Here is a 23,447-nt window from a genome sequence, read left to right as displayed (position 1 = left end):
AGCTTCGGAGGAAGCCTACACATGTGCCCCCGTATCGGCTTGCAATGTGGCATGCACACAGAAGAGGAGAAGCCTACGGGGAGTTGTCGGGGAACCCCAGAAGAGGAGGTTCAGGGCTGTTTCATGGAATACTATTGTACAGAGCAGGTGTGTAAAACATGTTTATTATTTTAGGATCAAAAGACTTTACACCTGGAGGGGCTTGGGTAGACAAGGGATATGAAACATATATGGTATACTGACCCCGTCAAAGGGCTCGGAGATGATGAGATCAGTAAGGGCTTGGGAAGTAGCATTAAAACAAAACCTACCAGAGGATAAGAAGAGACATGTCCTGAATTATGTTCACTCCTCTTCTATAGACACTAAAATAAAAGAGATGAACTACAAGCTCCTGACTAGATGGTACTTTGTCCCACCGAGACTTCACAGAATAGACAGTGAGACGTCACCCCTATGCTGGCGAGGATGTGGGCTGGAGGGAACTCACGCCCACATCTGGTGGCAGTGTCCACGGATACAGATATTCTGGAAAGATGTCTTAGGTCTGATAAAAAAAGATAAGTGGGACAGAGGTGAAATGCGACCCATGGGCCTGCCTGTTTCACAGTACGACGACACCAAGGAAGAAATATAGAATGTCCCTGATCCCTTACCTATTGAAGGGGGCAAAGGTAGTAATACCAAAGAATTGGAAGAAAGAAAACGCTCCATCGGTGGGCGAATGGATCAGGGAGGTTGGTAAGATGGGAGATATGGAGGAATTAATGTCAATTCAAAACGAATGTAGGCCAAGATTTGAAGAGACCTGGAGAGGTTGGAGAGAGTTCAGGGAAACAGAAACCTTTATTAACATTCTAGGTCATTAGGAGTGTGGGGGGAAGGGGGAACAAGGTCCTTTTCTTTCCCTCTGCTTTTTTTTTTTTTTATATATATATATATATATATATATTTTTTTTTTTAGAGTGTCCTAAACTCCAGTATTAAGATATTGAACACTTATATATATATATATGAACTTATCTATGGGTGTACACATAGAGGATCGTACAATTAGACACACACAGTTTCCTCTCCCCTCCCTTTTTTACCTTTTTTTTTTATTTCATTGCACAAGCACTTTAGAGATTAGGAACTCTAAAATTTAGATTCGAACACAAGAGGCATGAACAGTAGTCATGCCCAAATATAGGGGGTGGCATGTTTTTTATATGCATAGTCTCTCCAATTAGATCCTTTTCAGGTCCTAAGTTTATGCACTTTACTAAACACTGGAACTTAAATTCAATTTGTTTTTTCTTTTTCTCTCTTCTTCTTACTGCACATACACTTTGAGACTCCTAAAACTTCAGCATCAAGGATAACACTCATATGAACTTAAGTATGGGGTACACATATGGGATTGGGTAACTATAAATACACCCCTTCCCCCTTTTTTTTTTCTCTCTCTCTCTCTCTTTACCCTTGACGGATACACCTCACACGCACTTTGAGAGGTGGAAACTCTAATATTAAGATATGATCACAAGACGCATGTACAAAGGGTCATGTCCACTTATTTGGGGGTGTGCATATTTATATACACATAGTCTCTCTAATTAGATTTCCCTTAAGGGAAATGTTTTATGCACTTTAGGTATCACTGGAACTGTTTTCTTTCTCTTTTCTCTTTCTCTCCCCCTTTTTTTTTTCCTCCCCTTTCTCTCTCCCCTCTCCCTCCTTTTCTATCCTTCTTTCTCTCCCCTTTCTACACACTACGCAACTACGGAGCTCTAGACCTCTCAGTAGAGAAACAGAATGTGGTAAATTCCAAATACAGATAAGAGGACAGTGGGAAAAATATACCATAGTAGTAGGAGTCCGGGACCATTATATCTCTTTCATATCTAATTTTAGGCTGGTTAAGGAGAATACGTTGAGACCGTATAGAATGTGGAAGGGTAATGTATGTATGTGAAGGTTTATTGTATGAAAGTCAAAATGTTTTTTTTTTTTGTAATGAAAACCATTAAAGAAAATTTTGTAAAAAAAAAAAAAAAGACTTTACACCTGCTTTAATTATATATTGTTTGACACTACCCAACCAGTGCTATGTTGGTAATACAAATCAGCCTTGCATTTGAAATAAGCCTTTCTATATCCGCACTTATGGTTTATAGCTGAGGTTTAGGTATGATTTCTTGCATAGCTATACAAGATCAGGTGGACCAACGTACGTATACATATCTTATACCTGGCTGATCGCTGTGTAAGCTGCAAATTACTATAGTAGTATTCGCAACTACAGTGATAGCAGGAGTCTTTCAGGTTCAGTATCGAACAGCTGCTCTGCTGCATAGTAACCTTAAGGGGGAGCTCCATTCACAGAATGCCTCGCATTTTTCTCAAAGAATACAAGGTGTTCTTTGAATGAATACCCAGAGAAACAGGGAATTAAAGTCACAATTAAATTGGTTCAAATTGGACCAATGTAACTATGCTATAAAATCCATACCTAAACTTCAGCTTTAGGATCCATGCACACTGGGCTTAAAAAATGCCTGTTCTCTTGGCAGTAAAAAAACTATTGTATAGAGAACTTTTTGGACAAAATTTAGACGAGTTTAGAAGAGTTACGTTTTTTTTTCTGTCAGTATGCTCCAATCAGAAGCGCGAACCAGACGTAATTTTTTCCTGCCTCCAAATGTTGAGCTCAAAATCTGCCTGTAATCGTCCTACTGTGTATAGTAGAACATTGAGTTGCTTCTGTAGGCAGAACACAAAACCCCTGTAGAAGCAAAAAAAATTTTTAAGCCAGTGTGCATGGAGCCTCAGTACTGCAAAGCAAGAACCTTTATACAATGATGTTACTGCTAATGCAAAAAGCCAACTAAGGAATATTTATAGCCTTCAGTGTCAAAAGAGAGATGGCATTACCCACACAAGCTTCCAACAGCACTTAGAAATCCTGTCACTTTGAGCATTTGCCAGTTTGGACCTAGTCGTTGTGCAGAATACATATATTCTAGGTTGTCATTTCAATGGAGAGGATGCCAAGCACTTTTTTTTAAAAAAGCACCCGAAACAGACTTCTAAATATACCTTAAAAAGTGAATTATCGATGTGGAGTAAGGTGAGGAGGAAATGGAAGCTACATGAAACTTGTAATGTGGATAGAAGTTTAGAAATCTAAAGGCTGAGGTGACAAATGCTGCAAGCTGAATGGCACCTCTTAACCACATTCACCGAGAGGAAACGCAATCCATGTGTAGGTAAACAGAGAGAAATTTACAGTAAATGCCCAAAAGCCCCTCCCCTTTACCAACTCACACAAAAACGTAGTAAATTATCTTACTAAATTATCAAAAGTAATAACTAAACTTGCTGTAAGCAGCATTACAAAATAAGACAATCAAATAGAGAATGTGGTTTATTCTTTTAAAGCAGAACTCTGGGAAAAAACTTACCAGAGTTACGAGAGATCATCCGCATGGCAGAGCTGAGATCTCGAGCCGACAGGTGTTGTATGTGAAACCACCAATTGCTGTAATGTCCTGCCTCCCGAGACCCGGAACGGCATTGTGACAGACAGCGCAGAGCGCACCGTTCCAAATGCTGGTATGGAAGGCGGCACATTACAGCGATCAGTGTTTTCACATACAACACCTGTCAGCTCGAGATCTCAGCTCTGTCATGCGGACGATTTGAGGCATTGGTCCCTGCTCTGCACTGATGAACACTGATAAGCTGCACTAGTGTGACCGCACTGGTGGGTACAGATAAGCTGCACTGGTGGGCACTGGTGAGACCGCACTGACAGGCACTAAAAAGCTACACTGGGGGGGATACAGATGAGATCGCACTGGGGGGGCACAGATGAGACCGCACTGGGGGGGGCACAGATGAGACCGCACTGGGGGGGGCACAGATGAGACCGCACTGGGGGGGGCACAGATGAGACCGCACTGGGGGGGGCACAGATGAGACCGCACTGGGGGGGGGGGGAAATGAGACCGCACTGGGGGGGGCACAGATGAGACCGCACTGGGGGGGGGGCACAGATGAGACCGCACTGAGGGGGGCACAGATGAGACCGCACTGGGGGGGGGGGGCACAGATGAGACCGCACTGGGGGGGGCACAGATGAGACCGCACTGGGGGGGGCACAGATGAGACCGCACTGGGGGGGGCACAGATGAGACCGCACTGGGGGGGCACAGATGGGACCGCACTGGGGGGGCACAGATGAGACCGCACTGGGGGGGGGCACAGATGAGACCGCACTGGGGGGGGCACAGATGAGACCGCACTGGGGGGGGCACAGATGAGACCGCACTGGGGGGGGCACAGATGAGACCGCACTGGGGGGGCACAGATGAGACCGCACTGGGGGGGCACAGATGAGACCGCACTGGGGGGGCACAGATGAGATCGCACTGGGGGGGCACAGATGAGACCGCACTAGGGTTGCCAACCTCCCACAACATTTTTTACTGATAAAACATTGTAAATTTACTGGCAGAGCACATTTTTTACTGCCAACCCGAGAAATGACATAACTCCTATTGAAAACTAACAGTGAATATTTGAACAGTATAAACATGATATGGAAACACTGACAATACCTATAACAAATTCATTTGCTTGATTTACACTTGCTGGTCAACACAGCATGAAATTATCAGCCCCTGTTATTCACTGGCAGTTGTAAAAAAAATCAGATTATTAAAAAATTGTCAGTAAATTTACTGGCGGTTGGCAACCCTGGACCGCACTGGTGGGCACAGATGAGTTTTTTTCTCATGCTGACATTTACTTGTGCCACATGCTAATTTAAAGCATCATTGGCCCGACTCTCTGTGTTGCGGCTAGAAATGTTCTCATATACTATACTCCATACCAGCACTGATTACTGTTAGAAAAATCTTAAAGCTGCACGAGGAGGAATATTTCTAATACTGAATTACAGCAGAGTACAGTGTGTATATTCTATAGTTATGGGATGCGTGTACAGTTCACTAATGATTAAATAAAGTAAGTAAGGGCAATCTGTTTTGTCTGGAGGGTAGAGACAAGACTGTGTGTTACTGAGTAGTGTGGCTGGCTGCAGGATGAGGGGTGTGATTTATGTTGAAGTGGGCAAGTTCACATTTACTTGTACCTCCCACATTCATTGCAATTTGCAAAGCATGAAGGGAACTATAGTTTGATGATAGTGTAAAGAGAGGGGGGGGGGGGATATGATGCAATCACTGTTCTAACAGCTCCTCCTTAGCAGAACACATGATGCATTTTTTTAATTATAGAGCCGACTTCCTGAAAATTCAGACTTTTCTCTTCAATGGTAAGGAATTTCACAAATGTATGTAACTTTTTAGTGTTTTGCGTAGGAGGGTATACTATTGGGTTCTGCTTTAAGCAAATGTTAATTCTTATTTGTGGACACGGGTTAGTGATGGCTACATTTTACCTTACTTTTAAAGCTTGCACAGACTACCTATTATGTCACTGTGGATGACCATGATATAAAGACCAATTACTAAATGAATGAATTACAGTGTGACAGCAGGAGAGAAACTGCACCCCAACACGGAGTGCAGTAAATGCTGACCGTATTAAGGGGTAGACCAAAACCTACAAGTTTTCATGTGTGCCCGTTCAGATAATACGATCTGAAAATCGTATGAAAAATATAGTTTTCTAATCAATCGTATGATAATCGGATCATTAGTACAGAGCTTTCAAGAGCCGATCGTGACAGTTTATCCAAAATTATCTGATCGGACACGCACAGAAAAAGTTTAGTCTATTTAGTACAGTTGCCGTTTAAAAATACAATACATGACATCATTTTTTATTCAGTTGTATGAGAATTTTCAGAACTTTTGTAAACTCTTGTTATTCGATATGCGACCAGCACGCATGCAAAAAAAACAGACGATCTGTTGTCAGATTTTCGGATCGTGTGTACGGGGCTTCACATCATACATAAAGCTTTAGGCCTCCTAAACACGGGAAGGCATGAACAGCTGCAGGAATTAGCCAATTCTAACGCCACGTACACACGATCATTTTTCGGGTTGTAAAAAACGTTTTTCAGGCTCTAGAAAAAACAACGTTTTTTTCAACTTGATTATTAAAACGGCCTTGCCTACACACGATCGTAAAAAAAAAAAATGCTCTAGCAAAGTGCGGTGACGTACAACGGCACTATAAAGGGGAAGTTCCATGCGGATGGCGCCACCCTTGGGGCTGCTTTAGCTAATTTTGTGTTAGTAAAAGACGATTCACGCTTTTTTTTGTTTGTTACAGCGTGATAAATGTGCTTACTCTATTAGGAACGGTAGTTTTACCAGAACGAGCGCTCCCGTCTCATAACTTGCTTCTGAGCATGCACAGATTTTTCACGTCGTTAAAGCCACACATGACCATTTTTTACAACCCGAAAAACGACAACGTTTAAAACGTCGTGAAAAAATAGAGCCTGTTCGAAAAAAAATTTGGCCCATTTTTCAGAACCCGAAAAATGATCTGAAGCCCACACACGATCGTTTTAAATGAAATTTTTAAAAAACGTTGTTTTTTACAACCCGAAAAATGATTGTGTGTACGCTGCATTATAGCTGGGCTAACAGGTGTTTGTGGACAGTTGCAGCTGCTCAGCCTGTACAAAACAATGACAGGCTGACAGGAGTCGCAGCTATCCACCAATCTTTGCATATATCTGCACATGAATGCTTACCATCATTCTGCATCCAAGGACCCCAACCACAGGTAAACACTCAATGTGCGGATACATACAGCCTGCTCTCAGCCAATTCACAGGAGAGGAAAAAGTAAGTGCATGAAGAGAAGTATGAATAAAAAGCTTTGGCCATACTTCTCTTTTAGGACTCCATTCACACTTGTGCGTCTCCAAAGTCATGCAATTTCACTCTCTGGCACCAAGACACATCAAAAGTCACATTAAAGTAGTGCAGGCACCGATCTGAATGTGTGCCTTAAAAACAATAGATTGCGACTTGTCACGCAACTTTGTGTCCAAAGTCACATGACAAGTCACACAAGTGTGAATGGAGCTTAAGGCCTCATTCACACTTGGCGGACACCGTCGCTACGGAGTCCGCCTGCTCCCATTGGCTCAGCAGGAGATTAGTCCGCAGATCTCCGCTGAGCCGACGGAGGACAAGCTCCTCTCTGCTCACTGAGCAGGGAGGGGCTTGTCGGGCACCGCTGTCTCCCTATGGAGCGATCTGATGAAAACGGACAGCATGTCCGTTTTCATCAGATCTTACCCGATCCGCATGTTTTTAGCGGGTCGGATTGTCAGCAGACATGTCTCCGCTGACATCGGGCGCTCCATAGCGATGCATGGAGCGGCCGTTTAGGTCCGTGACAGACAGACCCGAACGGCCCCAAGTGTGAATGAGGCCTAAAGCTTTGAGCCTATGCAGTATTCTTGTCACTTAAAAGCAGGGTTCCACGGGAATTCGTTTTTGTGCATCTGCCACTCTTAATATACTTATTAGTGTACTCACGTGTCCTATATTCGTAGCCCTCCGCATTGTCATTTTGCCGTAAACAATAATTTATAAAAAATCTTTGCAGTACGGTTCCATCTTGCTTGTGGGCACTCTGAAGCCCACAAGCAAATCCTTCCGGGATACGGCTGCAGGATTCACGTGACTTGTCAAATCACGCAATAGTTCCTCTTCTTAGCTACAGAATCGTCTCCTGGGCAGCGTCACGCTGTGCTCCCAGGAGACATTGCAAACTAATCCCAGGAATCACTGGGGCGATCAGAGACAAACCGACACGCCCACTCCCGCGGGAGCTCAACCAGGAAGTGCCTGCTTCACAAAAGACAAACACGGTATGGCATTGATTTAAAAAAAAAATTGATAGCCAACTACAAGTATAGACACTGAGCCGGTGTGATTAAAGATGACTTGGAAATTAGGGTGAACCTCCGCTTTAAATTGCATGTAAACCCCCAATGAACTTCTCATATTTGCTCCCTTTGGACCAGTTAAATATACTATTAAAAACATATTATTAAATCTGTTTGAAAAGTAATAAAGAAAGATACAAACACTGTAGACTGTCATAAATTCAGAGCTTATCTGTGTTAGGTCTTATTGTGAACAGAATGATTAGCTTTTTTTATGGTGGAGCCTTTTTGACCTTAGGGTGGAAGTGGTTGCATAGTTTAGGAATGCCTCCCAAAAATCTGAAACTGAGAAAGAGGCAAAGTCTGGACAAGAGAAAACATGCAGCAAGAAGTTGGTGTGCTGGATATTGGTTGTGGCCTGAAGGAACATGGTTAATTATAAAGCCTACTCCCAGTACACACTGCACACATATGTCACAGTCCTGTAATATTACAGAGGTCTTCCAAGTTAAAAGAAAAATATTGCATGGGTAAAATGGTTCAATTTTTTCCTGGCCTCTGTGCCAGCTATGCTTGTCAGCTCACAGAGCTGCCGATTGCGAATCCCAAAGAGATGGGGGCGGAGGCTGAAGTGGTTCCATAGAGAGTCAGCTAAGTGATAGGGGCCACCACAGGAACAGAAGTCAGAGGGAAAAAAAATCAAGTGCTGGAAGGAAGGGATACATTTTCTGCCATCTGTAGTCAGGTGAAAAAAAAAAAAAAATAATAAAAAAACAAAAGGACAGTGTTGGTGGTCAGGGGAACGAAATATATCAAAGGTCAGTAAGTAGAAAAAAAAGGCCAGGAACAATTGTCTGGAACTGGTGGTTAACTGGAAGGAAAAATGCTGGAATTGGTAGTCAGTGGGAGGAAGAAAATGCTCAGTGGTTGTCCATGGGAGGGGGAAAGAGGGGGCACTGGTGCTCGGTGGGTGAAGGGAGGCAAGTGGGGAACCAATACTCTGTGTAGTGGAGAAATAAGGGGCACTAAGGCTCTGTGGAGGGAGAGGGGGCATTGCCAAAAACTCTGTGTCCCACACTGAACCATCCCTTTACCGAAACGATAGCGCTCATTTCAAGCAGGAGATCACTATGCAGTATTAGGCCTTGGTTACACTTGTGATTCCCTCTAAAAAGAATAGTTTACAGTTGACGGGAAGGTTGAAGGCAATAGGGGGAGCACCAGCAGGGCAGAATAACATTTCAAAAATTATACAACACAACGTTTTTAATGACACCAGTAGTATGCGGTTGCAGTCCAGAGGTCTTTTTAATGGAATCCAGGAGGTGACACATAACCTTTGAGACACCCGTCAACTGCCCTCCAAAAACGATGCACTGTGGATTACTTTTCCGAGGGTACTAGAAATATAAACCAGGCCTTAACAGCTGAAAGCCTACTGCACTGCGCCGCAACCTTGTGCATTAGAGGCATTTTCAATGGATTGTACCTCCTGCCAAATACAATGTGTCGTATCATTTCTCTGTATCACCTCTTCTGGCCGCCAAGTTGGGTTAAGGCTCAACCGCTTTTTTTTTTATTACTGCCCCCCCCCCCCCACATTGTAGACGAGGACTTGTTCTGGAATAGCCAAGTCAGAGTCCAGATATCTACCCAATAAATGATTTGTGGCCATTCATTTATGATCTCCATGCAACTTGAAGAATTGGTAGAGTTTCTGAAAAGTAGGGAAATTACAATGTACATCCAGATGTTCAAAGCTGATAAAGACCTATTCACACAGAATAATACTGTAATTGTTACCAAATGTATAGATGGCCTCAATTATCAAAAGAGAGGTATATATACACACTAAACAAAGACTTGCAAGTAGTGTATACTCTAGCAGTCATTTTGTGTGTGTTTTTTTAATTTTTTTATTGTAATTAATTTAAATCATTGTACAGATCTGTTACCACTTTGAGTATATTCCTTTTGAGCAGTCTATAAAAAAAAAAAAACTTCCAAAGGACTGAACATTTAAAAAAAACGATGTGTGTGCGATGTGTGTGCTTATGAATAAAATATTATTAGGTACATTAGACATAGGATTTCATAGAGCACAAATTACACACACATTATACATGCCAATTGATAGATTTCATGATTCATTTGAGGATTGCATATACAGTGCCTTGAAGAAGTATTCATACCCCTTTAAATTTTCCACATTTTATAATGTTACAACCAAAAACTTAAATGTATTTTATTTGATTTTTTTCCCATTCTTCTTTGTAAAATAGCTCAAAGCTCTGTCAGATTGGATGGAGAACATCTGTGAACAGCAATTTTCAAGTATTGCAACATATTCTCAATTGGATTTAGGTCTGACGTTTGACTGGGCCATTCTAACACAAGAGTATACTTTGATCTAAACCATTCCATTGTAGCTCTGGCTGGATGTGTAGGGTCATTGTCCTGCTGGAAGATGAACCTCTGCCCCAGTCTCAAGTCTTTTGCAGACTCTAACAAGTTTTCTTCTAAAATTGTCCTGTATTTGGTTCCATCCATCTTCCCATCAATTCTGACCAGCTTCCCTATCCCTGCCAACGAAAAGCATTCCCTCAATACGAATGGTATATTCAGGGTGATGTGCAGTGTTAGTTTTCTGCCACACATAGCGTTTTGCTTTTAGTTCAATTTTGGTCTCATCTGACCAGAGCACCTTCTTCCACATGTTTGCTGTGTCCCCCACGTTGCTTCTCGCAAACTGCAAACAGGACTTCTTATGGCTTTCTTTCAACAATGGCTTTCTTCTTGCCACTCTTCCATAAAGGCCAGATTTGTGGCGTGCACAACTAATAGTTGTCCTGTGGACAGATTCTCCCACCTGAGCTGTGGATCTCTGTAGTTATGGGCCTCTTAGCTGCTTCTCTGACTAATGCTCTCCTTGCCTGGCCTGTCAGTTTAGGTGGACAGCCATGTCTTGGTAGGTTTGCAGTTGTGCCGTACTCTTTTCCACTTTCGGATGATGGATTGAACAGTGCTCCGTGAGATGATCAAAGCTTGGGAGATTTTTTTTATAATCTAACCCTGCTTTAAACTTAGCCACAACTTTATTTCTTACCTGTCTGGTGTGTTCCTTGGCCATCATGATGCTGTTTGGTTCTCTAACAAACCTCCGATGGCTTCACAGAACAGCTGTATTTATACTGAGATTAAATTACACACAGGTGAACTCTATTTACCAATTAAGTGACTTCTGAAGGCAATTGGTTGCACTAGATTTTAGTTAGGGGTATCAAAATAAAGGGGGCTGAATATAAATGCACGCCAAACTTATCAGATATTTATTTGCAAAAAAAATAAACCATTTATCATTTTTCTTCCACTTGACAATTATGTGCCACTTTGTATTGGTCTATCACATAAAATCGCACTTTTCAAGGCACTGTAAATCTCTTGAGAGGAAGATTTATTTTAGCAATAACATACATTTTAAGCATTTCTAGTTTTTACCATCTCAATTACAATTTTTTGCTTTGCTTTTTAAAGGATAAGTTGACCTTTGCAAAAAAGAAAAAAGAAATGCACTTTTTTTGCAGATAAAAAAATATGCAATTTTTTTTCTGTTAGGAGCCTGGAAAGTATTGCACCCGTGATCAGCAGATTGTGGGTGTAATGCCACGGCCCTGCAGACTGTCTGTGTAGCTGTCTGCCCATACTACAAGCAGTTACTGAATGAGAGGAAGCTCAATAGTACCCTGGTAGTTCATTGAGAACTACAAGCCAACAGTTCTTTCATTCACAGGGATCTGTGATCTCCGCCCACACAACCACCCTGTCTTTGAATTGTGACAGCGAGTACAGGAAGAAGATTCCTAGCTTGCAGCCACAAGGGTCGTGGGGGGGGGGGGGGGGGGGATGTCTGATGATGAACATGTTACACAAAGGTGAACTTGCAGAGTGATAACTAGAATATATCTAACAATTTTTTTTCTCGATTTTAGAGACTCTCACCCAAACACCCCCCCCCCCCCCAACCGCACAACATTCAAGCAACAAAACCTGTTTCTCACACTTAAAACTGACATATTAGCATTTATTACTCCCCAAATATGGACACTGGTGCTATTTTTTGGACCTTATGCACATGAATGATTTGAGACTTAAAATATCTTCCTTTGATTTTCTCTGCTTGGGGAGATGCAGTTGGTGCATACAGACAGAGTTTGATATCAATGGTATGTGGTCCTACTAATGCTTACCTGCATGATCTAAAAATGACTGCTCGAAACATCATATAGCCATGTATTTTAGCCTATCATTGATTTTGACAGGGCGGAACGTTGCACCTGTGCGCTATAATAGACCCAGTTTTTAGACAAAAGCGCCTATGTGCATGAATCCTAAGCCTCAAATCATCTGTGTGCAAAAGGCGTTACAGTAATTTTAGCTGCATTTCTGTTGCAGTCTAGGCGCAGTTTGCCAGGTGTAAATAAGAAATAATAAAAACAGCAAAAACACTTACTTATGCTTCAGGAGCAGGCCAGGGCAAGGATGTGGGATTGTCCACTGGATCCCCAGTGAAACCTGCAAGAGAAAAACAGATGAATGACTCAAGCTCTCTAGATAATGAGTAAATAATAAAAAGCTGTAGATTTTGTGACTCATTCCTTAGACCACTTTCTTTGTGAATGTGATTTCCCCAAGACAAAAACAATTCTTTAAAGTGATACTAGCCACACACTGTTTCATTTACACTGTCCCTTCTCTTTCTGTATGTGGATAGTGGCACTGTAATTATTTTAATTAAAGAAAAAACCCATCTAAGTCAGTGTTGCCAACCGTCGGTATTTTTACGGACAGTTCGTAAAAACGGGCACTTTTTTCCCCCATTCGTAAATGTCTGCGGTTGCGGGAATGTGCCAGTAAAAATACCTGAGATCGGTTTGGTTTGCAACTGCGCATGGAGATTGGAGGCAGGGGGTGATTGGAGACAGGGGATGATGGTGGCTGCGGTGGCACCACAGAAGGGGATGGAGGCAGGGGGTGTTAGTGGCAGGGGGTGATTGGAGCCAGGGGGTGTTGGTGGCACCACAGAGGGTGGGGGATGGAGACAGGGGTTGTTGGTGGCACCGCAGAGGGGGATGGAGGCAGGGGGTGATTGGAGGCAGAGGGAGATTGGAGGCAGAGGGAGATTGTGGCACCGCAGAGGGGGGTGAAGGCAAGGGGTGTTGGTGGCAGAGGGGGATGGAGGCAGGGGGTGATGTGACTAAATAATTTGCCCTTATTATATCGAAAATAACAAATATGTTTTTATACCTTATTATCTACCTTAAAATCACATTGCTATTTGCCTAGCATACTTGTTTGTAGCCTAAATACTGAAATTTGCACCTAAAAATTAAATTTAGTAACTTTTGTGAAATGGCAGTAAAAACGTGGCTGCGCCAGTAAATTTTGGGTGTCATGCCAGTACATTTCAATCTGGTAGGTTGGCAACACTGATCTAAGTACCCTTTTCCTAATCTATATACAGCTATCACATGGCCCAGCTATTTTCCAGCCTGTCTGCAGGGAAACATAACTAGGAGGAGCTTCTAGTTCTCTGAAACTGAGACCATGTTCAAAATAAAACAGCCTTTGGAATGCAGAGTACAAAATCAATAATCAATATCAATGAACCATTTTAAATTGTCATACAAATATATATTAGAAATCATATCTTTATTATTTTTTTGGCAATAACATAGTGTGGGTGGATTTCTGCCATGCCCCTACAGCCTGTGTCTTAGAATAAGTGGGAAGTGAAGCCTCCATTAATCTACATTTAATATCCTGCCCCCATTGTGTTTAGCTGGTTAGTGGCCATGGAGAAGAGGGTAAGGAGTGGGCCATCATTTACCACTGTGTATATGCCCACATGTGTAATAGGGGCGAAATGCTCAGCATAGAAACTCACTGAAAACTGAGCATGTGCATAGTTGCCAACACTGCCCTGCAAAATCCCAAGCTGAATTGGGGACATGGACAGAAGTAAGATAGAGAGTAGCAGGATCAACCAGGTTTTTTGCAGAAAACAAATCTTATAGTGATTGAGTATGAATAGCACGTAATACAACATTTATTGATAGTGTCTCTAAACCCTCATCGTAAAAAACCAACACATTACAACGCCAGTGATCATAATGACTGATGCTAAAGGCCAATATTCAAAAAAATCTCCCTAAAGCCATATGCACTTTATATTAGTACACTTGCTAATAACCCTATTGGATTTATGAAAAATGTTCACAAAAACAAACATCTTAATCTTACACAGCATGGCTTCAGGAAAAAGGTGCCAGACATTTCCTTAAAGCGGACCTCTGGCCCATATCGCCATGTTTTCTCTGACCTCGTCCATAGGCTCGCCAGCTCTTCTGGGTTTAGCGGGCTTCTCAATGATGTGCTGATAAGCCTGCCCCTCCTCCTTTCCTTGAATGAAAGGCTATGCCTCCTGGGAGATGTGACGTGCGTATCCAAGGAGGCACAGCGGGCAGTGTGCGCGTCAATCGCCTAAAGCGAATGACGTACATGGGGAGGAGGGCCCAGACATTTGTGGAAAGAAAAAAAAACAACACAATACTTCTACAGGGTGGAAGGAACATGTGGAAGAGGATGAAGGTGCACTTTAAACTAAAAGGCAAAACTTTTTTTTTTTTTCAGATAGCGTAGAGGAAGATTAGAACATCTGTAGTTTCTTACTGTTGTCTGTGCCCCAGTTAAGGAAATTCCCCCTCTTTATTTTTCCTGTTTACCATTGCATCACACCGTTTGAAAAGCCAAAACGGTTTCACAATATGACTGTTCATGTTTAGAGAAACACCAGAATCCTCATATGAATTTCTAACTGGCCATGTACACTTTTTGTACACTTAGGCCCCATACACACGATAGAATCCATCCGCTGAAAAATCCCAGCGAATGGGTTTCAGCGGATAGATTCTATGGTGTGTGTACAATCCAGCGGATCTGTTTCCGCGGATTTTTCTCCCATGCGATGGATTTCCAGCAGATAAATATTTGAAGACATGTCTTCAAATCTATCCGCTGGAATCCATCCCAACGGATTGATCCGCTGGTCTGTACAGACTCACCGGATCAATCCGTCCAAAGGGATCCCCCGCGTCGTAATGATTCGACGCATGCGTGGAATTCCTTATATGACTGCGTCGCGCACGTCGCCGCGTCATCATCGCAGCGACGGCGCGACACGTCGTCGCCAGAGGATTTCGGCGCGGATTTCGATTTGATGGTGAGTACACTCCATCGCATCAAAATCCGCGCAAATCCTCGAGAGGATTTATCCGTGGAAACGGTCCGCTGGACCGTATCCGCGGATAAATCCTCCCGTGTGTACGGGGCCTTAGACTGGCCATACATTATACAATTGTATTGTACAATTTTCCTTTAGATTTACCAAAACCATATAATATGGAGGTCACACCTAAAATACTTTCAATTTGTTTGTTCACGGGCAAAGGAAATTAGTTTAGGAGTTCCCTTGAATTTTATTACCAATTTAAAGTGTTATTTAAGGGAAAACATTTTTTGTTTTGGATAGAGTGGAGAGGGATTAGAACACCTGTCAGGTTGTCTGTGGCCCCATTTTGGAGAATCACCCTCTCTATTGGTCCTGTTTACCAATAACATTGAAAGTAAAAGTAAAATAAAATACCAAATGTTGTGTTGTCCCCAGAAAACAAATAGAATGTAAATCTTCCAATGGGGACACTAGTTCTGGTGACCCGAGGGCCCCCAAAGGAATTTCCTGAATTTGCAGGGATTTCCTCTCACTTCCTGTTTTGGCTATGGGACAGGACGTGTAGGGAAATCTGCCCAATGGGACACAGATAGCAAAAGCTAAATTGACTGGGGTTATGACTCTTTCTTATGCTATGAGAAAAAAAAAAGTTTTGCCTATAATTCTACTTTAGGGTTTTCAAAGTTTGTGTTTAGCTAAGGAACTTCATGAAAAATTAGGAAAATTACATCACTGCACATCCCCAATCAAAAGACCTTAAATGAGCAGCACACCCCATTTTTTTTTTTTGTAATGTGCAAGGAGGTCAGACCTGTGAGTATTGTCTGGATTAATAAGATACAGACTGTTGTACTTTACAGTAAAACAAACGTATGTGTTCTTTTATTTTCCAAACAAGTACTCTGTTAAGGAAAAGTACAAAGTGTTTGGAAACCCACGTGAACATGAAATCTTAAGAACATATTAATCAATCACTCAAATTCTTGGCATTAGGGCAACTTGTGTATTAAACCACCAAGCCTGTAGTCAAGCGTGTGTTTTACTTTTTTTCCACAGTATCGATTGTCATCTTTAATTGCTTTATATCAGGGGTAAGGAATTCAAATTCACAGAAGTTCGAACAGTAAAACTTTAATCCAGAAGGAGGTCCGGATCTCATTTATTCTGCGACTCAGATCCTTCACATCACAATCACTCTTTAACATCAGTGTCCTTGTTCCCCCTTCACATCACACTCCCCTCAGCCCTCCCCTTCACATTGGTATCCCCCCTATTTACATCACAGTGGCCTGTCTTTATATTACAGCCCCACCCCTTTTATGTCACCATTCTCCTCTTTACGTTACAAACCCCCAGTTCCAATACAACCCCTCTTAATATCTCAGTCCCCATCTTTGTATTGCTGTCCCCCTTTACATGACAGAGCCTTTTCAGATCATACACCCCTTTGCATCACAGTCCCCCACTTCACATTATGCCCCCCCCCCACCCTTTACAAAACAACCCCTATGTACATCACAGGCCCTTTTTATATCACAGTCCCCCCCAATAAATTACAGCCCCCCCTTTAAATCATCACAGTGCCATTATTTACAATGCAGCCCCCCCCCCTTTTACCTATTGCGCTACCCATTTACATCACAGCCCATAACTTTACAATACGGCCCTCTATAGAATATAGCCCTCCCTTTAGATTATAACATGCCCTCTTTAAACTGCCCCCAGCAGAGCTGGGCAGGAGGTGCATTAGGTATGGGAGAAGGGCAGGAGCTTGCCAACATTTCCTGATGGCAATAGGGTAACTGGTTGCTGGGACCGCCCTGTGACATAGCAGCCAATCACTGCTGCTTAACTTAAGGAGTGGGGCTGCTCTTGCCCTCTGTCCAGGCCACCTGGCAGTGAAGAGGACAGTGTCGGCTTTGCAGCGGGAATGGGGTGGTGCTAGACAGTCTGGATGGAGGGTGTATGAAAGAGGAGAGACAGGCAGCTGAATGGCAAGGCTACAGCGATATGGACCTGCCACTCAGACCGCCATTTAGCGATATCTGCTCTATACACACTGTATATCCATAATCAGCATCAGCTAAAATCAGCTGCCTAGACAATGCAATATCTTGGAACATGTTGGCATCAGGTGGATATGAATTTAAAACTGTTAAAATTATGCAGCTGCTCCAGTGCTGTCCTCTTCTCCCCAATTCTCCATACCGTGGGCAGACTGTGGATGGTCTCTCAATGTCATCATGTAAAATGCAAGGATATTAACCCTGCAATGTGTGTGAAGAAGGCAGACATGGGAGTGTTGTTGGAAGCACCCTAGAGAAGAGACTTCTCAGGAGCAGTCACACAGCTGGAGCGTCCCTTCTGGAGTGAGGAATAAGATATCATGCGTTATTCAATGCACACCTAGACTTCATGAGTGCAAAAGAGAGGGGGTAGCAATGCAAGGGTATTTGTTTTTCTGTGCACACCGCGCATCATAACAGCAATGTTTCTCATCCTCTTGTTGCATTTCCTCATATATTATAAACCCAGCATGGAGAGTGGGACCTTAGCTTGACATGCACCCCAATTCCATTTTCCCTCTTATTACTGGACTGATAATGAGAAACTGCTTGGAAATTTACCTTCTCAGCAAGTGCCAAAGAATGAAATCATTTTTGGTGGACTGGCACTTTATCAAGCAATAATAATAATAACTACAATAAATAGATCACATTTACATAAGTATTGAAAACAATGTTTACGGCTCTAAATTCAACAGAATTAAATATTCAATACCAGTGAATGTGAAAAATTTGTTTTTACATACATTTCTTGATAAACACGACACGATAGAGTGGCTTTTTTATTAACATAATTCATTTTGTCTGTTCTAGCTGGCTTGGATATATTTTGGCTTTGTCAGCATGTACACATTTGATTAGGGTTCCCGAGATTCCTCTTATTATAATAATACAATGAGGCGACAGACTCGATAAGACATGTTGTGCCACGAGGCTTAAGGACATTACATCTGGACGGAGCATCTCGGTAAACAGCCACTGGGATAAACACAGATAGGAGAAATTAGAGCTGGCTGGAGTCTGGATGATAAACTCTAAATTAATCTGTGGATTTGAGGATTAGACTCGTGAGTTGAGAGACGCTCGGGGGGTTAAAGGTTATAAATGAGGAGCGTTTTGATGAAAGGAAACTTAATTTAGGTCTTAATTATGACAGAGGACAAACAGTTCATACAAAAGAGGACATTTCATTAGCGAAGGAGGAGGATGAGGAGCAGAAACAGAAAAGAAGCACAATGTGACATAGGACACATCTCTGCTATTAAAGAAAAGCAAAGCCTCAATTGCAATCAGATTAAAAAAAATAGGCACATTCAAAACAAACACAATCATCTAAAATATATAAAATACATTTAAAAAATATAAGACACAAATAAAAAGGAAGCAATGAAGGACGGCAGTGGAATTACAAGATGTGAAATCATCTAAAATATAAAAAATACATTAAAAAAATATAAAAAATGAATAAACGGAAACAATGAAGGATGACAGTGGAATTAGAAGATGCGATATTGGTAAATAAGCAGATTTTATTTTAAACGGACCAATACACCGCTTATGGTAGAAGTTTTTTTTTTTGCCAGCTGTGTCCCATTGGACCCATAGTCAAAACAGGAAGCGAGAGGAAATCCCTGCAAATTAAGAGAATTCCTTGGGGAACTACTGTCTTTATTGGAAGATTTCCCCTCCATTACTTTTCTGGGGACAACTCAAAATGCGGGGTTTTCCTTTACTTTCACTTTCAATTATAATGGTAAACAGGACAAGTAGAGAGAGTGATGCCGCGTACACACGATCATTTTTCGGCATGAAAAAAACTTTGTTTTTAAAAAATGTAATTTAAAATGATCGTGTGTGGGCTTCACATAATTTTTCGGGTTCTGAAAAAGGACACATTTTTTTTCCGGACATGCTGCATTTTTTAACAACGTTTTAAACAGTGTCGTTTTTCGGGTTGTAAAAAATGATCGTGTGTGGGCTTTAACGACGTTAAAAACCCGCGCATGCTCAGAAGCAAGTTATGAGACGGGAGCGCTCGTTCTGGTAAAACTACCGTTCATAATGGAGTAAGCACATTCATCACGCTGTAACAGACAGAAAAGCGTGAATCGTCTTTTACTAACACGGAATCAGCTAAAGCAGCTCCAAGGGTGGCGTCATCCGCATGGAACTTACCCTTTATAGTGCCGTCTCACGTGTTGTACGTCACTGCGCTTTGCTAGAGCATTTTTTTAAAACGATGGTGTGTGGGCAACGTCGTTTTAATGATAAAGTTGGAAAAACTTTGTTTTTCTACATGCCGGAAAATGATCGTGTGCCCCCATTAATCTCCCTAAAGACAAAAAAAAAAAAAAAATCTGACAGGTGTTGTAAAGCCTCGACACGCTATCGAAACCTAAGAAGAATATGTTTTATGCGTTTTTTAATAATCTATTATTTTATTTAATTTTTTAAAGATATGTTTATTGATTTTAAAGACAAACTTGCATACATAAAAAAAAATGTTGCTGTCCAACGTAGTGCACAGAAAAGGTCTATACACTCAAACAATCAATAAACAGTAAACAATATTAATCGATTATCATCACACGTCTCTTGTGGTTGTTAGATGTATAGTTACAAAGAACCGTACAGGTGACAGAGTTTCAAGTCAGTAAAATAGTAATCTAAATCAATAGGCTGGCCAAAGAATAATATAGCCATCATTTTTACACTGGGGTGAGGGTCAGAGGGCTAGCTACCCATCTGCCCCAAATGTTATGAACTGTTTTAGTTCTTTTCGGAGTCTCAAATGTGAGTTTATACAGTTGTGAAGAGTCGTTGATCATTTCAACCAAAGGGGTCTTGCTGGGGACTGCAATCACTTCAATGAGAATGGACTTCTTTGCATAAAAATATAGAATGTGGAGTAGTTTCTTAGCATGAGAGGGGATAGGCATTAGGCAATCAGCGGCGCATTGCGAGGGGAATATCTCCTAAACCGTACAGGTTTAGGAGATATTCTTTATACCTACAGGTAAGCCTTATTATAGGCTTACCTGTAGGTAAAAGTGGTAGTAAAGAGTTTACTACCACTTTAACCCCCAAAAAATAACAGCAGATTAAATAGCACAGTGCTCAGGCTATGTAATCTGCACCCTCTAAACTGTAAAAAAAAAAAAAAAAATGCCACTTCCTGTATCCCCTCTCTGCACAGACCATGACAATCAGGGCTGCTGAGCCCTGACCATTGTCATCCGCAGCCCTGCTCTACTCTCATCTCTCCCTCTCATTCCTTCCTCCTACTCCCCTGTCAGCTCCATGTTGTGCGTCTTCGTCTCTGCCTCCCACCCCCGGCACTATTAGTAGTAATCCAAAACGTTTAAATGGTCACTGGCAGCCCCTCTGTGATACTCTGGCATAGTACACTGTATATGTGTTTTTTAAAATGAGCTTGTAAATACCCATTTAGAGCCTTTTTCAGGCCGGTCACGTGATCCGCGGTCACTTTACAGCTCAGAGACAAAACTTCTGCAACAGGGGCTGAGCGGCCATGTGATCTCCCTGACAGACATCAGAGGGAGATCTCGCCCCCTCCAGCAGTAGCCATGTATTGGAGCTGAAAAGCCCATGACCGGCCTGAAGATAGCTCTAAATGGGTATTTACCAGCTTAATTTTTGGATTTTTTTTTAGAAAACACACACAGTGCGCTACGCCTGGGTATAATAGAGGGGCTTCCAGTGAATTAACCACTTTAAGGCGATTGCCCAATTGTAATGCCTTAAAGTGATTGTAAACCTTATTTTTTTTAAATAACAAACATATCATACTTACCTTCACTGTGCAGTTCGTTTTGCACAGTGTGGCCCCAAACCTAGTCTTCTGGGGTCCCCAGCTCCTTCTCGCATCAGTAAACCCCCTGAGAGAAGTGATCTCCCTGGGGGTTACCTTACGGGCGCGCTCCTGAGTCCAGCATTTGCGTGCATAGACACAGAATGCCGGACTCGGCTCCGCCCCCTGGGTCATTGGATCTGATTGACAGCAGCGGGAGCCAATAGCTGCGCTGCTATCAATCTATCCAATCAAGAGCCAAGAACCCTGGTCAGATAGGAAGAGGACTCGCCTTACTTTTCACTTATTTATTTTACACGTGTACACATTTATTTCACATTTGTGTTACATATCACACTAATATTTAAACCACTTATGATACACATACACAACCTTTGTCAATTTCCAGCTGTAAAATCAAATTTTCCTCATTTCACTGTACAGCACGCCTTGCACATGTACGAGAGATTAAATTATTTTCTCTTTATTAACTTTATGTCCTTGTGCTGCAACACATATCACACATTTATTCACTGGCACATGGGGCCCATACACATCCACACTCATGTAACAATAGGTGCTTTTGTCTTTTCGTTTTGTTGTTTTTACATCTGTGTAACATTTACCATCTATAATTTTTTTGTAGAGATATTTTCTATACAATCCTTGTATGTACATGAAGGTATACACGTGTAGATCACCAGGCACACATTTTCTCTCTTTCATTAGAGGGTTTTTTCACATGACACTCCCATCCACTTATTGGTTTGTCAACTAATTAGACAATTAGACACCATCTGTTTTCTTGGGTCTTCAGTCATATGGTCTCATTAAGGTTGTATATATATTTGATATCATTTGTTGTATTTTTTAGCTATGACTAAGCACTAGTTTCAGTGCGAAACGCGTCAGAAGTTGGGTTTATTTTACTTTGTTGTGACTTGTAGTGCTGTCCTTCTTTCAATAAAGGCTACGGTGCGGCTGTCCAGAGACAATTTTTGTTCCTGCTTCGCTAAGTGCATTGCCTGCACCTGAGTTGTCTGCAGCGGTGGATGGTCGTCTGGATTCCCACCTGGAGCGGCTATTCCCTTTCCCAGAGAGGAAGAGTGCATCTCGGCCAAGGGAACGAAAGGGCTCAGGCGAGTAAAAGAGGGGGGCTGGGGGGGGGGGGGAAGTCAGTGTAATTTTTAATTTTTTTTTAAGCGACCCCTTTAAGTCAGGGAGACTCATTCCCACATTCAGTTTAGACCTTGTAAGGTTGTATAAGCAAGTCTTGGTTTAGCCTTTCACCATACAAAGTCCTAAAAGATTTTGCTAACCTTGCTAACCAGGAGAAGGTGGCTCTATCCCAATCAGCTACATCGCCCCTAATTCTTTGAAGAAGCAGGATATAATTTTCTTCATAAAACTTTGATGAATCTGCCATCAAATTTATTCCCAATTACTTAAAGGAGTTCTCTGAGCTAAAACTTTTAACCCCCGCTGTGCCCGGGCTGTAAAACTATACAAAATAAATCTTCACTTACCTGCCTACGATCCCCCGTTGTTCCGATATCGCCGTCCCGTTCTCCGGTCCCGGTCTCTTCCACTTCCTGGGGGTCGGTGACTCACAGTGCGCTCAGCCTATCAGCGGCCGCAGCAATGTCCCATCGCGGCCGCTGATAGGCTGAGCGCACTGTGAGTCACCGACCCGCAGGAAGTGGAAGAGACCGGGACCGGAGAACGGGACGGCGATATCGGAACAACTGGGGGTCGTAGGCAGGTAAGTGAAAGTTTATTTTGTATAGTTTTACAGCCCGGGCACAGCGGGGGTTAAAAGTTTTAGCTCAGAGAACTCCTTTAATAACCTGTTTATTCCAAGTGAAGGAGAAAGTCTGTTTAAGTTTCCTCTATAGTTTGGGGTACATATAATGGTAGGATTTGGGATTTATAATAATTTATTTTGAAGTTCAACAACGCCATTAAATTAGGCAACTTAATTAATGGATCCGAGATATAAAATCAAATATCGTCCGCATATGCAAAAAATGTATGCTAAACAGAACTCACTCTGAACCCATGAATATTAGACTTCTCTTTTACTTTGCGCAACAGCAGTTCTATAACGAAGGTGAACAGCAAGGGTGACAATAGGCAACCCTGCAGAGTCTTGTTCCTTATTCAAAAGGAGGGGCAGAGGACACCATTGGCCTTGACCCTGGCCGAGGATTTCCTATATAGGGCCATGATCCAACCCAATATTTTTGGCCCAAGGCCCATGGCAACCAGGGTTTCCTCTAAGAACACCCAGTCTACCCTGTCAAAAGCATTTTTGGCGTCCGTGAACAGGAGTAGACCTGGCGCCTGTATTTTTTGGCCAAAAGCCCAGTTAATCAAATGAAGGGCTCTTATTGAGTTGTCCCTGGCTTCCCT

At 42.2% G+C, this 23,447-nt stretch overlaps 1 protein-coding gene across 1 annotated transcript in view; it reads right to left on the bottom strand.

The window, feature by feature from the left end:
* LOC120918206 (signal transducer and activator of transcription 5B) overlaps positions 1-12,461 on the bottom strand; it is a 165,327-nt gene extending 152,866 nt beyond the window's left edge. Inside the window, exon 1 of the mRNA XM_040329696.1 lies at positions 12,381-12,461. The gene's annotated coding sequence lies outside the window, so the exon portion shown is untranslated. The remainder of the gene's footprint in view (positions 1-12,380) is intronic.
* Positions 12,462-23,447: the final 10,986 nt, after the last annotated feature.

This window comes from Rana temporaria, chromosome 12 (genome assembly GCF_905171775.1).
Source record: "Rana temporaria chromosome 12, aRanTem1.1, whole genome shotgun sequence".
NCBI lineage: Eukaryota > Metazoa > Chordata > Amphibia > Anura > Ranidae > Rana > Rana temporaria.
The sequence above is the reverse complement of the archived record's forward strand: the minus strand, read 5'-3'. Positions and strand labels throughout refer to the sequence as shown.